Consider the following 16,038-nt stretch of genomic DNA (forward strand, 5'->3'; position numbering starts at 1 on the left):
ACCTAAGAACACAATTTCTGGACATGAAAACTCGCTTTTCACCAAATTTACTGTCAACTTTGCAGCTGTCAACCTGTCAAACAATGCCTTAATTCTCTGCACATGGACATCCCATGTATCACTATAAACAACCAAATCGTCTATATAAGCTTCACAGCCCTCCAACCCTGAAATTATACCATTAACCAATCTCTGGAACGTGGCTGGTGCGTTTTTTAAACCGAAAGGCATGACCTTATACTGATAAAGACCCATAGGAGTTACAAAAGCTGACACTTCTTTCGCACGCTCTGTTAAAGGAATTTGCCAGTAACCCTTTAGAAGATCAAATTTACTGACAAACTTAGCACTACCCACACGATCAATACAGTCGTCTATCCTCGGTATGGGATATGAATCTGCAGTAGATTTAGCATTAACCTTCCGATAATCAGTACAAAAACGATACGATTTATCTGGCTTCGGAACTAATATATATGGAGAACTCCAAGCACTGCAACTAGGCTCGATTATATCATTCTTAATCATGTAATCAATCTCATTTTGTAATATCTTCATCTTGAACGGATTTGTTCTATATGGATTTTGTTTTATTGGTGAACAATCAGCTGTCTTAACGTCATGCTCCACTAAGTTCGTTCGACCTGGAACATCCAAAAACAACTGCAGATTTCCATATATCAAACTAACAATTTCAACCTTACGATCACGAGATAAATGACTAACTTTTTCTTCAATGTTTGCAAGGACATCTGAATTACTGAACTTAACACATGTATCAGGATCCCCAAACTCTTCAGAATTCTCTTCAACAACACACGTAACTGGTGTTGACGTACAGGTATCACTATTATTTCTCGCTGTGTATGGTTTCAACATGTTTATATGACTCAGTCGCTTCTTTTTACGCCTATCTGGAGTATCTAACACATAGTCAACTTCTCCTATTCTTTCTAATACTTTGTAAGGACCAGCAAATCTTGCAGATAATGGTTGACTGGGAAGAGGCAACATAACTAACACTTCATCACCTGAATTAAAGCTTCTCTTTTCTGATTTCCTATCAAACAATCTTTTAATTTTACCCTGAGCCTTCACAAGATTCTTTCTAGCCATCTCACGAGCACGATTTAATCGATCACGAAATTCAGACACATAATCTAGTATCGATACAGACTCTTCTGCATTCCCTAACAGCCTTTCTTTGACTATTTTAAGAGGGCCTCGGACCGAATGACCATACACCAACTCAAATGGGCTAAACCCTAAGGACTCTTGCACTTTTTCACGAACAGCGAATAACAATAAGGGAACTCCCTCATCCCATTCCTTTTCACATTGAAAACAATAGGTTTTAATCATATTCTTAAGTGTTTGATGAAATCTCTCAAGTGCCCTTTGAGACTGTGGATGGTAAGCACTTGAACTTATATGGGCAACACCTAACTGCTCTAAGACTTGTTTAAATATCTTTGACATGAATGTTGATCCTTGATTGGACTGAACAGCTTTAGGCAATCCTACCCATGTAAAGAATTTCACCAATGCTTGAACTACATTCTTAGCTGTAATACGCCTAAGAGGAATCGCTTCTGGAAACCTACTTGATGCACACATTATTGTTAATAGATACTCATTTCCATTTTTAGTACGTGGTAATGGTCCCACACAATCAACACTAACTCTTGAAAATGGTTCACCGAATGCCGGAATAGGCTTAAGTGGGGCTACTGGAACCTTTTGATTAGGCTTCCCCACTACCTGACACGCATGACAGGATTTACAATAGTTAGACACATCTTTTCTAAGACCTGGCCAAAAGAAATGCCTGAGAATTTTGTCTACCGTTTTATTGACACCTAAATTACCTGAAAGAGGATCATCATGCGCAATACCAATAATATCCTCACGGTATCCACTAGGAATAACTATCTGGTGAATCTCATTCCAAACCTCACTACTTGGAATATCTGGTGGCCTCCACTTACGCATAAGTATACCATCCTTTATATAATAACAAACAGGAACAATAGACATTTCCTCTTTTGGGTGCTGTTGTTCAGCTTGGGCAGTGTGTGACTCGGGACCTGAGCAGACAGCCTCTTGGGAAACGCGATCCGTAATGTCTCCGTAAAAACTATCACATAAGTCAATACTGTCATCCTCATCTATGGTTTTATTTGCCATAGATCGCGTCACCGCACACGATGGAAACACATGTGATAATTCTTTCTCTAAACACACCGTGCTTTCGTCTTCAACAGGAGTCTTGCACACAACCGGTTCTACTGTCACTCTGTCTCCGGCCAAATCATTCCCCAAAAGGAGTGTGACACCCCATACTGGAAGACTCGGAACGACACCGACAACAAAATCTCCGCTAACAATATCTGTTTCAATCCGAATTACATGAAGTGGGACTTCCTTATAACCCCCTTCAACACCTTGAATGAGCACACTTGCTCCAGCAGAAGACTCGTTTGAAAATGACAATGCCGATTCTATTATCAGGGATTGTGACGCCCCTGTGTCTCTTAAGACACGAACTTTACTCAGATTCACATCGTTGATCAATGCTACAGAACCATTAGAGAGGAAAGGCTTAAATAGCTTTCGCACTTTTTCCGGACCTGAAGATTGGATCAACTTCTCACTTTCATCAACGTCATGACTCTCTGTCACTTCCAACGGGACTGTATTTACTAACGTGTTTGGAAGTGATTGGGGTTTCTTATTATCCCCTTTAGCTTTGCTTTGAAACAGCCAGCAATCTGCCTTTATATGACCCTTTTTCTTGCAGTAAAAACAAGTTCTGACAAATTTACTAATAATAATAATAATAATAAACAGTATTTATATAGCGCCTAATGGATCACTGACCCCTCTAGGTGCTTTACATAGGACCTTAACTAATGGTAATAAACTATCCCCCGCCGGACACCATTCCGGTATTTCTTAGTCGAGGTTTCGGGGATGGAGACAATCAATAATGTGAAAAAAAAATATGCTTAACTAAGGTAAAACTATCTCCCGCCGGACACCATCCCGGTATTTCTGAGTCAAGGTTTCGGGGCCAGAATTAAGAATAGAGAGTAAATGAAGCATGCACAACTTAAGCTAGGGTTAAACTATCCCCCGCCGGACGCGATTTTTTTTTTCGTACATAAGTTGGGGACCCCTAATGAAACGTCACAAAATAAACATGAATAATTCATCAGTTAAATTTGTTGTTCCGTGTGCACCCAAGCGTATAGCAACAAGAAGTGATTACACAACTGCGATACGATTCTATCTACAATAGGCCTAGGATTCTAGGTCAATTCACGTGATTGCCTTCGCGCACTCTTCTTCACACACACGTCCACTATCCAAAACGTGTCGAGGCTAATCGACAGCTAGGCAAGACATTAAACTAAGTAGTAATTGGACATAGCCCAAAGAAAGCTTAGACCCACAAGAATAAAGAATGTGTATAATTTGTGTACTGTATTTTTTTAATTCTGCTATTTTATTATCAAACAATATGCATGTACTCAAAGGAACTTTAAAAATGCGCGTATATGAACACATGAGATGGGAAGATTAGACCCACGAGAATAAAAAATGTATTTTTGTGTAATGTTTATTGTTTAATTTTGCTGACTTATTACTCGGACTGTGTCATACCTAACTAACACACACGTCACACACACCACCAACACAGCTACTATAGAATAGACATGGGTTTAGAGACTAGTAATTAGGCCTAATAGTATCAATAGAAACTATAATTTTAACACGTAATTCTTTAGTAATAAATTAAAAACACCATAAACTAAAGGCTGATTATTTCGACAATCCACACAAAACGCCGCTATTCTATTATGAAATCGCACGCGGCAACCACAGCGGAGATAGGCCTAGAATCGTACCGCACTTGTGTAAACTGTAATCACTTCTTGTTGCTATACGCTTGCGTGCACACGACACGGAACAAGAAAATTTAACTGATTATTTTGTGACGTTTCATGAGGGGGTCCCCAACTTATGTACGAAAAAAAAAATCGCCCGCCGGACACCATCCCGGTATTTCTGAGTCAAGGTTTCGGGGAAGGAATAAATGAATGAACGAATAAGTAGTTACTACTACTATTAACTGTAGTTTTCTGACTTTGGACCTTAGAATCAACAGATTTGGAAACCGATTTGGTATTCACTACCTTGTGCGTGAGCACATAATTATCGGCAACAGAAGCCGCTTTCATTAAATTATCCACTTTCTGTTCCTCTAGATGCGTACGAACTTCAGTAGGGGAACAAGATTTAAACTCCTCAACTAACATAAGCTCACGAAGCTTTCCAAATTCACCGTTTACTCCTTCCGAACTACACCATCTATCAAAAAGAATCTGCTTCTTACGTGCAAATTCTGTAAACGTTTGATCATAAGGTTTACCTAAGTTCCTAAATTTCTGACGATACGGCTCTGGAACTAACTCATAAGCTGACAAAACAGCAGTTTTAACCGCATCATAGCTTTCACATTGATCATCAGCCAATGCAGAAAATACCGCTTGGGCTTTACCCACAAGAGCAGTTTGTAACAACACAGTCCAGTGTCTAGCAGGCCACTTTAATCTATTAGCAATTTTCTCAAAAGCTAAAAAAAATGTCTCTACCTCGTCTTCATTAAACTTGGGAACCCATTTAATATTCTGAGTAATCTCTGAATAATTAGGTGTAAAAACCCGTGTGTGACCCATTTGGTTAGCTAATTCTAATTTCCTTAACTCAAACTCATGTTTTCTTTTTCCATTTCTCTTTGAGTTTGCATCTCTAGAATCTCTATTTTTCTTCTTTCAAAAATTAATTTTTCACGTTCCAACTCGATTCTAGCCAACTCGACCTCATTCCCCGCAGTTTTAACGGATTCATGAGTAATAGAGAGAAATGGCGAACCGGCGTCTAAAATCCGAGTGGGTATAAAATCATAACAAACCGTTGAGGGCGGCACATTTCCTATGTTTATACACGTGAATATGGCGTCGTCTAACCAATGTTGTTGCTGTAACGCTCATAATTCTTGTTATGTATAAAAGTCATCCATCATTCACAATCATATTCCTAAAAATATCTCATATCTGTAGGTCTACATTAGACTAGGCCTATAATATTATAGTAGAATGGTGTGTTATGCGCGATTTGAACGATTTGCGCAATTTGAAATTGCGCAAAAAAAATCCTTGCGCAATTTGAATTGAAACATGTGTTTCAAATTGCGCAAGCAACGTATTAAATTGCGCAAGTAATCTGCAAATTGCGCAAGGTTTTTCGACAGATTGTGAAATCATGCATACCCATATTTTTATAGTAATTTCTAAGAATGATTCAAAATTAAAGATAAATATTTGCATTTTCTTATTTTAGTAGTGCAAATATTGTTATAAGTTAGCATACCGTCGAAGAACCGACGAAGGAAAACGAAGCGGTGGTGTTCCACCAGGCGGGCGCGGCGCGGGCGGCCGGCTATACTACTCTAGCCTAGCTAGGGTCTGGACTACTGATACTGACTAGGTTAGCTTAAACTAATATTAAAAACTTAATTTTTACATTTATTTTGATTTATTTCAAGTTACAGTGATAATATTATTTAATTGTAATAATAATAGTTATGTATTTATTACACACATCTTCGCATTTATTATGTTTTATTTTGAGTTATTTAGTTTCCAATAAATTATTATAATACCGATTGTCTGGTAGAATTTTGTTGCGCAATTTGAAAATTTACAGTTCGTTTTCAAATTGCGCAAAGGTGTCATATTGCGCAAGAACTATCTTGCGCAATTTACAAATTGTGCAGCGCAATTTAAAATTGCGCAAAGATTTTCTTGCGCAATTTGAAATTGCGCAAGTTGATTGCGCAATTTGAAATTGCGCAAAAAAATCCTTGCGCAATTTTAAATTGTGCAAGAATTCTTTGCGCAATTTCAAATTGCGCAAGGATTTTTTTGCGCAATTTCAAATTGCGCAAATCGTTCAAATCGCGCATAACATGGTGTTATCAAGTATTCATTACTGGCGATAGCCCCCTGCAGGAAGGAAGCATCACTAGCCACATAACAAAATGGCAGTTGTCAAGCTGAAACTAATGCTAGGCCTACATCTACTAGAGATGCTCTATTTAGTCTTACTACCTAGCTAGGAGAGGCTTAGCAGCACCCTAGCTAAAGTAGTAGTAGTAGTAGTACAGTATGCAATAACGAATTTCCAATATTATTATTATTATGATTATTATTATTATTATTATAATAACCGATAATCCGTGCTAGGCTCGAGTACTCGAGGTACTACAGCATATACAGGCCAACTATCTAGGGCCTAGAGCTGGGTACAGTATATAACAAAAACGCGTCTTAATTCAATCCAAATTAAAATAAAATATGTTAAGATTTGCCCATATAACATTAAAATTGTTAAGGGGTTGCAAAAAAAAAAAGATACTGCTATTATGTGTGTTTTAAACGTTCTTTTCTACCTACTTTTTTAACTCAACCCATCGGAATTTCCCATACAAAAACATGTGGCGAAATGGTTTGTTTACAATCTATACCCACTCGGTGAAATTTGAGTGACGTCATCGCGGTTCGCCATTTCTCTCTATTAAACCAACATGACTTCCAATCACATTTATCAAGTCATATTTATTCATGGAAACATTTATAGATGCTCCAACCCTAGTACCTAGGAGTCGCAAACGCTCCTCTGATAGCTGAGCTACCACCTCAATGGACATTCTATCCAAAAATTCCTCGTCAAAATCACTTTCTGACATAGTTTCTATTTGAAACAAACAAACAAAAACACAGGTTAAAATAATAACCAATATGACGATAATTAAGGCACCAGTAATAAATTACCTGCCAAGTTAAGCCCACACAGTATTAAACCTACCGTGCGCCGTGGTCTCAATAACTAGACCCCTAAAATCAAAGCCAAACCGACTTCTAGTATCACAGGCAAGCCTACACAAGCCTAAAACAACAACACAGTGTACTGGCTCGACGACCGCCAAACCTCGTTCGTTATAAAACGCCTCTAAACCTAAAACCAGCTTAGAATAAGTAACTAAAATTACCATCAGTTCGATCTACAACTACAATTCCGTACTTTGTTTCCGGATGACCCCCCAATTTGTTACGGGCTCGCTCGTCAGGCTGAAACCAACAACAAGAACATAACAAAACACGTTGTAGTTGTCGTCCATCTTTATTCCTCTCTCCCCTTTACTCTAGAGGGCTCACTTCCATGTGAAAAACCCATCACAGGGTGCACAGACAGGCTTTTCCCATGGCTTAAATAGATTTTGCGATGCACCTATGACATCACAGCAATTTACGGCAACGGCGAGCACGTGTGGCGATATCCTTAATCTCGCGATTGTTCTGAAATTATATGTGTACATCCCTAATACGTTGTAAAAACATGGTCCTCGGTCAAGTTGTCCTTTAAGGATCGAGAATGCACAGGCAGCTTTATTCCATGGGCCGCGCCTGTCTATATGAACCCACAGTGTCACCCATTAAATTTCCATTATGGGGCTTAATGTCCATCCATGGAGGACCGGCCCTTGGGTTAATTTGGGCAAATCCATAAATTTTCCTTAAGGATCGAGAGTGCACAGGCAGCTTTATTCCATGGGCCGCGCCTGTCTATATGAACCCACAGTGTCACCCCTTATATTTCCATTATGGGGCTGAATGTCCATCCATGGAGTCAAATCCATAAATGTTCCTTTTTTTCAGATTATCTATGAACCCACATTTTCACCCCACATACAGTATTTCCAATATAGGGTATCTTGTAGCCCCACATAGAGAACCCCGAAAGGTCCATGAAGGATCGGCCCTTTGGGTTCATTTCCATCCATAAATCCATAAATGTTTTTTAAAGCTTGGGGGTGCACATTTAATTTTATTCCATAGTTCATCTATGAACTATTTACCCCATATTAATTTCTAATACAGGGCCTTATGTAGCACACCACATAGAAATCCCAAAAGGGTCCTTAGAGGGTTCATTCGGACAAATCCACATGGGTTATTTTAGAATCCTTTGTGTACAGGCAACTCTTTCCTGTATGGGCCAACTTATTGGGACCAAATGTTTTACCCATTTCCATTACAGAGCCAGTATGACCCATACAGAACAGAAAAGATCCAATCCCAAAAGGATCCCATATGGCATGCGAGATTATTCGGGAAAACTTTATAGGTTCCTTCATATGGAGAAGGTACCCTTTCCTGTACATAATTATTTTCGATGTGGGCTCTTCATACAGTACCAAAGTGTTACAGTCAATAGGTCAATCCATCAATAGGTTCTATAGTATTACAAGGTCACTAATCACACAAGTTATTTTTCAAACATTATAATCCATTAGAGTGAATATAAGTATATAAGATATATTATTATAAACAATGTGCGCCTATTTTCAACTCTCTACGCCATGTCGTTATTTAGATGAGAAAAGCGGGTCAAATGCTAATACACCAAAAAATGCATGTTCCGGTCACATTTGGAAAACATGTTGCACTATGACAAGTATAAACATATATATTGTGAACAATTTTACACCAAAATTGGCTCCCTACGAGAAATATTTAATAATTTATGTTATTATAATATAGAATAAACGTATTAAATTATGTCAAAGGTCAATAACTAAACTTCCGGTCATTTTCAAGCAATATCATCTGTTAAACTGAATATAAATGTATATTTTGGGAACAATTTGAACCTATTTTTAATTCTCTCCTACCTGCCGTTACTTAGATATAGCGAAAAGAGGTCAAATGTCAAAATTGCTAAAAATGGTATTTCCGGTCAATTTTACAAAGAAATTTCTGTTAGAGCTAACATAAATGTATACATTGTGAACAATTTGACACCAGAATGATCTCACTACGTCCAGCAGCCATTTTGTTTATGCTAATTATGCAAATTGCTCATTGCTTTTATATTATGAAATTGTATTTATAAACGATGAGTAAATAAATGTGAATTAAATTGAATTGAATTGAATTGAAATTGGAAATATAAATATGCATGCTCTGAGTAATTTAAGACCAACCATGACTTTATATGACCTGCCTTTACCGAGATATGAATTCGGTAAAGATGATGGGTCAAAGGTCAAAATAATGGTTTCCGGTCATTTTTGGTCAAATGTTTCCATTATAGTAAATATGAATATGGGTCTTCTGAGTAGTTTAAAATCGCTGAAATAGGCCTAGTAGTTACCGAGATAGGATGTTTCAACCTAATTTGCATATTTATGCTAATTTGCATATGAAGGCATCAGATTTCAGAGGGTTGATTTTCTGTGTGTGATCAGGACCATATGTACACTCATTTAAAAACAAAAAACCTTTGCTTACATTTATGTTCAAGTTTATGCTTTATTCAGTAGTTAATGACAGTGACAGTTTTAACATGGTATTAAATCGCAAGTGTTTTACTGTATTTTAGTGATAGGTATATTATTTATAGGCCTATAAAACATGAAACAAATATTTGGTTACTGAGTGGATAAAAATATATTTAAAAATTGTTCCTCTTTGTACCCATCCCCTTCCCCATCCCTCACCCCTAATGTTACATACAAAACACAAATTGGGCTTGTTTAAATGAGTCCAAATAACAAATTTAGACTCAAGTTTCTTTTTCGGAAGTAATTCCCATGGTGCTAATTTCAGTTGAGTACATAAATCATTGTCTATGTATTCGTTTCTGTAAACGACAATGTATTATAGTCCTGCGGCGGTACGTACATTTTAAATTGCCAGTTTTTTTACGCTGAAATTACTGTGTATTCGAGAACAATCTGTGTCACCCGATTCTCGTACGGTTCATGTCTAACAACAAGAAACTGCTGCGCTGTTCCATGTCAAGCGACGATAACAGGCCCATCCATATCACGCATGTGTCACTGTTGCATGTCCCAGTACTGTACTACTGTAAAACTTCATTCATCTAATGTGAAATTGTCCGCCGGCAACCAGCAGACTGAATGAATAATTTCAATTGATATTATTTTGATCATATTTGTTAATATATTGTAATATCAGTTGCATGGACATTTCATTTACACTTTTATTAAATGCATTATTATATTTTTTTACTTGCCTGACATATTATATCTATTAATTTTTTATTGACAGATTAAGTGATATTTTATTTTAAAAATCGCGTATCAAAAGGTCATCTTTTGACATAAATTAAAAATAATACTTACGTATAAACTATTTAAATTAAGTATAAAAAATATCAAGTGATGCATTATCCTGCCTATAATATTATATAAGCTTAGTTATATTAAAACTTAATTGTATAGTAGATATTGTATATTATAGCGATGTAAAACTGTGTTAACAAGTTGTCGCGCCTGCTGGCCATCAACCAGCTACCACATTACGTACGTGCCGTGTGCACCTAGATCAATTGCTGGATTGAATCGGTCTGGTCAATTCGTCCCTCATTCGTACCAATGTTAGTTAGGATCTATCTGCTTGATCAATTCCTACTTGGTTGTCTTTGTCCCTTAAAATTCTATTAAATGTACATTAAATATTGAATAAACTGACCATCTGGTAGTAGGTTATGATAGCTCTCTAGAATCCCCTAGATAGTCTTAGTCTACTAGGCTAGCCTAGTTTAGTACTACTACTAGCCTATATAGCCTAGCTAGGCTAGGCCTAGTCTAGGGCCTTTGGGCCTTGTTTAGGTAGGTAGGCCAGGCCTAGCCTACTAGACCCTCTCGCCTACCACAGGCCCTATGCCATAGCCCCAAAAAGGTTAGTAGGAAGGATGCTGGTGAACCCGTATCCAAACCAACTCGTACCCGGATGCCAACTCGTACCCAACAAGGGCCAAATTGGTCAACTCGTACTCACTTTGGCTAACCCGTACCCAAATCAACCAGTACCTAATTATTTGGCTTACTCGTAACGGATCCTATTAAACCTATGCTAGTAGCTAAGCATAGCCGGTTGTCAAACTAATAATTAGGTTCACAGATGATGAGGGTCATTTCAAGACGATCATGACAAACTAATTAATGTACTAATTCAGGACGTTTGGGCCGCAAATTTGTTTTTTTAAATGGGAAAAGACAATCAGTTCATTCATAATAACAACATTTTATAAAACAGATGATTATTTGTACTACTGTATTAAACAAATTTGCACATTTTTTTTCCCCTCAGTTTTGAAAAATGAGGTCAAATGATGTTATAAATAAACGCAGTACTCAACTAAATTGAAGATTGCAAATGTAAATTAGGTAAAAAATGAATATTATTATTATAACGATAAATTTAAGTTGTTTCTCTCTTTATTATCCATGGCATGTCGAAAAGTAGGTACTGTATAAGAACTCATAAAACAGTTGATCATGGAATATTGGTTATTTAAAATATTGAAAAAGATTTTCAAACCAGAATATAAAACAACCAAGCCCAGCTAAACATTAGAACTATCAGACCCAACGGTAAGACTATTGTGCCCAACGCCTATGACTGACCCAAAACTGAAGATGATGGGCCGGCGGGCCCACAGTTCATGTGGTGCAGATTTTAATAATGAACATTTTTTTTTATGTTTGGACTGTGGTCCAAAGTATATTTCTGCCAGTCATGTCTGCTGGTAACACACCGGCAGAAAATTCTTCATGTTCTTGAAATTTGTAAAGTAAGTAAAATCATTCACAAGTTATGACAGTTTTACTGTTTTTCCCCAGTGTCCAAGTTTACACGTGCCAAACTTACGTGTTGGCTGATGTCTGATGTCAACTATCGTGTTTAATTATAAGCCAGCAAATTTGATTCACATAATCTGATTTAACATTTAAATGTATGGAACATTTGTTAGACCTACCAACTTACTTGCTGCTAAGGCTTTCTGCTAAACCTTTTGAGGTTACAGTTATGTTTAACACGCTAAAAATACACAGATTACGTGTAATGAAAATCTGAAAAAAAGGTATTCTGAAAAAAAGAAGCGAGTTAAAGAATCATAAATTTAGCCGATACCGTGTTGATGTGTTCTCAGGCTATAGTTTGACCTCTTGTTAAACAGTAATTATTGACAGTTAATATATATGGTAGGGTTGATGTGTAGTTTTTAAAACAAATCGAGGGAAATACTGTATTGTTATGAATATTATACCAGCATAGGCCTAGGCATAGTGAGTAAAATTTTAACTAAAATGCTTTGAAAACTAGGCAGGCTATGGCTGCTAAGCTAGCCCTAGCCAAATAACAATTTTAATCTAAGCAAAATATTTTGGTTAAAACTTAGCATTATGGTTTTGCTACAATTATTAAGTGTATGTTGAAAAACTTATGGACGAAAAAGGCTCCACTATAAAAATCAAAATGGCGAAATGCTTGAAATCATGATATTGCAAAAATTTAGTGCCATGAAAATAAAAGATTTTACAGTATATCATTGTAACTGTACCTGAGAGTTTTATTTTATATTAGTACAATGCCAGTACAACTTTTTGTACATGCCATGTAACTAACAAAATGATTAGATGGTTTGTCAACAAGCTATAAATTGCTGGGTTTTTAATATTAGTTGCATTTTCAGTACAACTTGTTGAAGATAAAATACTAGCTCTAAAATACTAGTCTACTAGCTGTCTATTTTAGACTTCATAGTTTAATTACTAAACATGTCTTAATTAGGCATTATCATTTTGTTTCTGTCCACAGTTTGTTCCTATTGAACTTGCAGCATTTCCAGAGAAATATCATGAGGATGTTGATATTAAAAGTAAGTTGTGATTTTACTAAACAGCCATGTACAGCCAAATTTGCCTCTATTCACTGTTTGTGCTTTGTAGTTTTATATTAGTGGCATTGCCAGTACAACTTGATGTAGGCCTACATAGCATATCAACTAACATAATATCATTAGATGATTTGTCTACTACTAGCTGTCTATTTTAACTTCATAATTTAACCATGGACCTATAAATTAATCTAATTTATAGGTCCATGATTTAACTAAGAAATATGTCCTAATCAGTCATTGTGCTTCTATCCACAGGTTGTCATGCATGCTATTGGAAAAAATTCCCATAGAAATGTCATGAGGATGTTGATATTGTGCACATTAAAAGTAAGTTATGAGTCTACAGCACAGTCTAGTTTAAAGCCAAATTTGCACTTATTCACTTTGTGGTATTGTGCACAGTCAGGTAGACAGCCCAATTTGCCTCTATTCACTGTTTGTACTGTGTAGTTGTATTGGTATTGATGCCAGTGTTTTCTATTTGTTGCATTGCCAGTGCAACTTGCTGTACATATTAACTAACATAATGATTACATGGTTTGTCTACTAGCTGTCGATTTTAAGTTTCTTGGACTCTGTTTTTAATCCTTTTTGGTTTTTTTCAATGTAATTAATAAAGAACCTACTTATGTTTTAGACCTGATTTGTTGCAATAAGGATATTTCTAATAGTGTTAATTGTAATGATGACATTTTTAATTCTGATCATTCTTCTTTAACCGTACTTATACATATTGTAATAGCATACGTGATGTTGATCATTTTGAATAATTTTCAATTTTTAAAGACTAAATAATGCTGACTGAATTGATACTTTGTATCATATACCGTGTATTCTCTTGGAATTGTGCAATAATGTTGATGAATCTGTGTGACCTTCTAAATAATGCTGACTGAATTGATACTTTGTATCATATACCGTGTATTCTCTTGGAATTGTGCAATAATGTTGATGAATCTGTGTGACCTTTTCTATGATTTTGTTTTAGCTACTGCTTGCGATCTTGTTCCTATGTATAAACCTCGTAGGAAGCTACCTCCATTGTTTGATGCTGAACTTTTTGCTAGTGTTAAGTCCAAAGAAAAATCCTTAAATTCAAGAAGAAGTATCTTACTGATTCTGTATTACTGCTCTTGCAAATTTCAAAAAACCTTTGTAGGAGCAAGTACTACTCTTACTTACAAGCACTTGCTAATGAAATGAAATGTAACAACAACAAATTTTGGTCTTGGATGAAGAAGTCTTATAAATCTAATTACTCTTAACCGTCAGCCTTAAATCTTGGAGGTACTTCTGTTTTTAAGCTGAGATGCTTAACAAAAGGCTGATATGTTTAACAATTATTTTCAATCAATCTTTAAAGCTACAGTAGTGGTCCATATGAAATATCATGAGGATGGGGATATTTTTGTGCAGATTAAAAGTAAGTCTACAATACAGCAGCCTAGTACAAAGCCAGATTTTCCCCTATCCACTGTTTGTGTTAATGTGTAGATACACTTGTATTCATTTCTGTGTTTTTATTTAGTTGCAACGGCAACATTGTACATGGCATATTATTTTACACAATTAAATAGTTGGTTTCTTTAACATTATCATTTTTACTAATCATTTTATGTTATGTTGTATGTTATTAATGTGTTGTTTCGGTGATCATGTAATTACAGTTGTATTTATTGTTACAGGATAAAATACAGGATTGTGTCGTGTGAATACATAAACAGACATATGAAGAAATATGGTTTGAGGATGAAATGCCATCACCCGTCCAAGACAGAATTTAGCACCTAAAAATATTCCTTAATTATGAAAAAGCATTATCAAATAAACATTTCAAAAATAAATATCAAATAATTTTAGTGGTATGTGATATTTTAGTGTGACAAAGAAATTACTGTTAATAAAATAATTTTGTATTTCGCAGAGATGTTTTAGATATTTATAGTACAAATTAATATTTTGTTTTATCAATTAACAATACAATAAATTACACGTCTTGTTGTTACTATTGATTTATATGGTATTGCAATAAAATGTATACAACACTCCTAGTTTCTTGAGAGTATATTTTGCAACAGAGCAATGCATTATTACAGGCCTACTTTTAGTAATGTTCACTTTGTAATACCCTTGTACCAATTGATGGATGTTGCACATTATGCGAAATAATAATGGTTATAATAAGCATTATTAGTCATGTTACTGTTAAATATTCCACTAAAAGGCTGAAATGAAGAAAATCGAGAGTTCATGAAAAATGTTGTAACGTCGTCATAATGGCCACTCGAATATTCATTCATTCATTTATTTCGACAAATGGGTTCGAATAACCCCTTACCCCCCCCCCCCCCAACTCCACCCACCACAAAGTGCCCTTTTCACACAGAGACCATCAGCGAAATTGCTAGTAAATGCCTAACTCATGAGAATTATGGCCAATTCTCCTAGCCAGCCAGACATTTTTTTCATCTACTACAGTAGGTAGACTTAAATATATTTTTTCTTCAGTTGCTTGCATTTTCCCCTTTTTAAAGAAAAAAAATGGCCACGGGTGCACTATGTAGGGTGTTATAACTGTTTTTGATAACATCCTCTTCCCATGTACCCGTATTTATGTGTAATTAATAAAATGATATTAGGTAGTTCATTTAGACGTGTAGCTACACCTGAAAGGGTCAATTTCAATCAACTAAGTTTAATACATTTTAAAATAAGGCATTAGGCCTAATAATAGTAACATATTTTTTTATTTAGAATAATACTCTGTCTCCGTAAAAAAAAATGTTGTGTCACTTAAAGTTGTAAGATTTGCCTTCACCTATTATTATTGTAAAAGAATAATACTGTGTCATTCTTTTTGTTTTTTTAATTGTACATTATTAATAGGAGCATTTTCACTAAAAAATGAGTTCAAGTTGCATAGTGTGTTCATAGGCATCATATTTTGAAAATACAAATGGTCCAAACAATCTAAAATCTTAGTAAATTACCCAATTTTTCTACCAAAGATGAACACATACATATAAAATGCTTGTACCAAATTTGAACAAAATTGCAATTGATTAAGTATTTTTCCGCGATAGTTTTTGAATGCTGTTTTACAGTTTTATTATTAGTCCAAATAATATAAATTTCAATTACCAATACAAATCTAACTTTCCAATATAATTGTATTACAATTTTGGAATTAAATGCTGT

General features: G+C 35.6%; 1 long non-coding RNA gene across 6 annotated transcripts; it reads left to right on the forward strand.

The window, feature by feature from the left end:
* Positions 1 to 10,374: 10,374 nt before the first annotated feature.
* LOC140055078 (uncharacterized) lies at positions 10,375 to 14,885 on the forward strand. Of its 6 annotated transcripts, none has more exons than XR_011846616.1 (6): positions 10,375 to 10,456; positions 11,247 to 11,323; positions 12,759 to 12,819; positions 13,096 to 13,167; positions 14,204 to 14,263; positions 14,526 to 14,885. It is a non-coding gene; the product is annotated as an uncharacterized lncRNA (long non-coding RNA). The 6 variants fall into 6 exon arrangements; XR_011846612.1 differs by having other exon boundaries at positions 10,446 to 10,530; XR_011846614.1 differs by lacking the exon at positions 10,375 to 10,456 and adding an exon at positions 10,458 to 10,498.
* The last annotated feature ends 1,153 nt before the right edge of the window (positions 14,886 to 16,038 follow it).

Source organism: Antedon mediterranea, chromosome 7 (genome assembly GCF_964355755.1).
Source record: "Antedon mediterranea chromosome 7, ecAntMedi1.1, whole genome shotgun sequence".
Taxonomy (NCBI): domain Eukaryota; kingdom Metazoa; phylum Echinodermata; class Crinoidea; order Comatulida; family Antedonidae; genus Antedon; species Antedon mediterranea.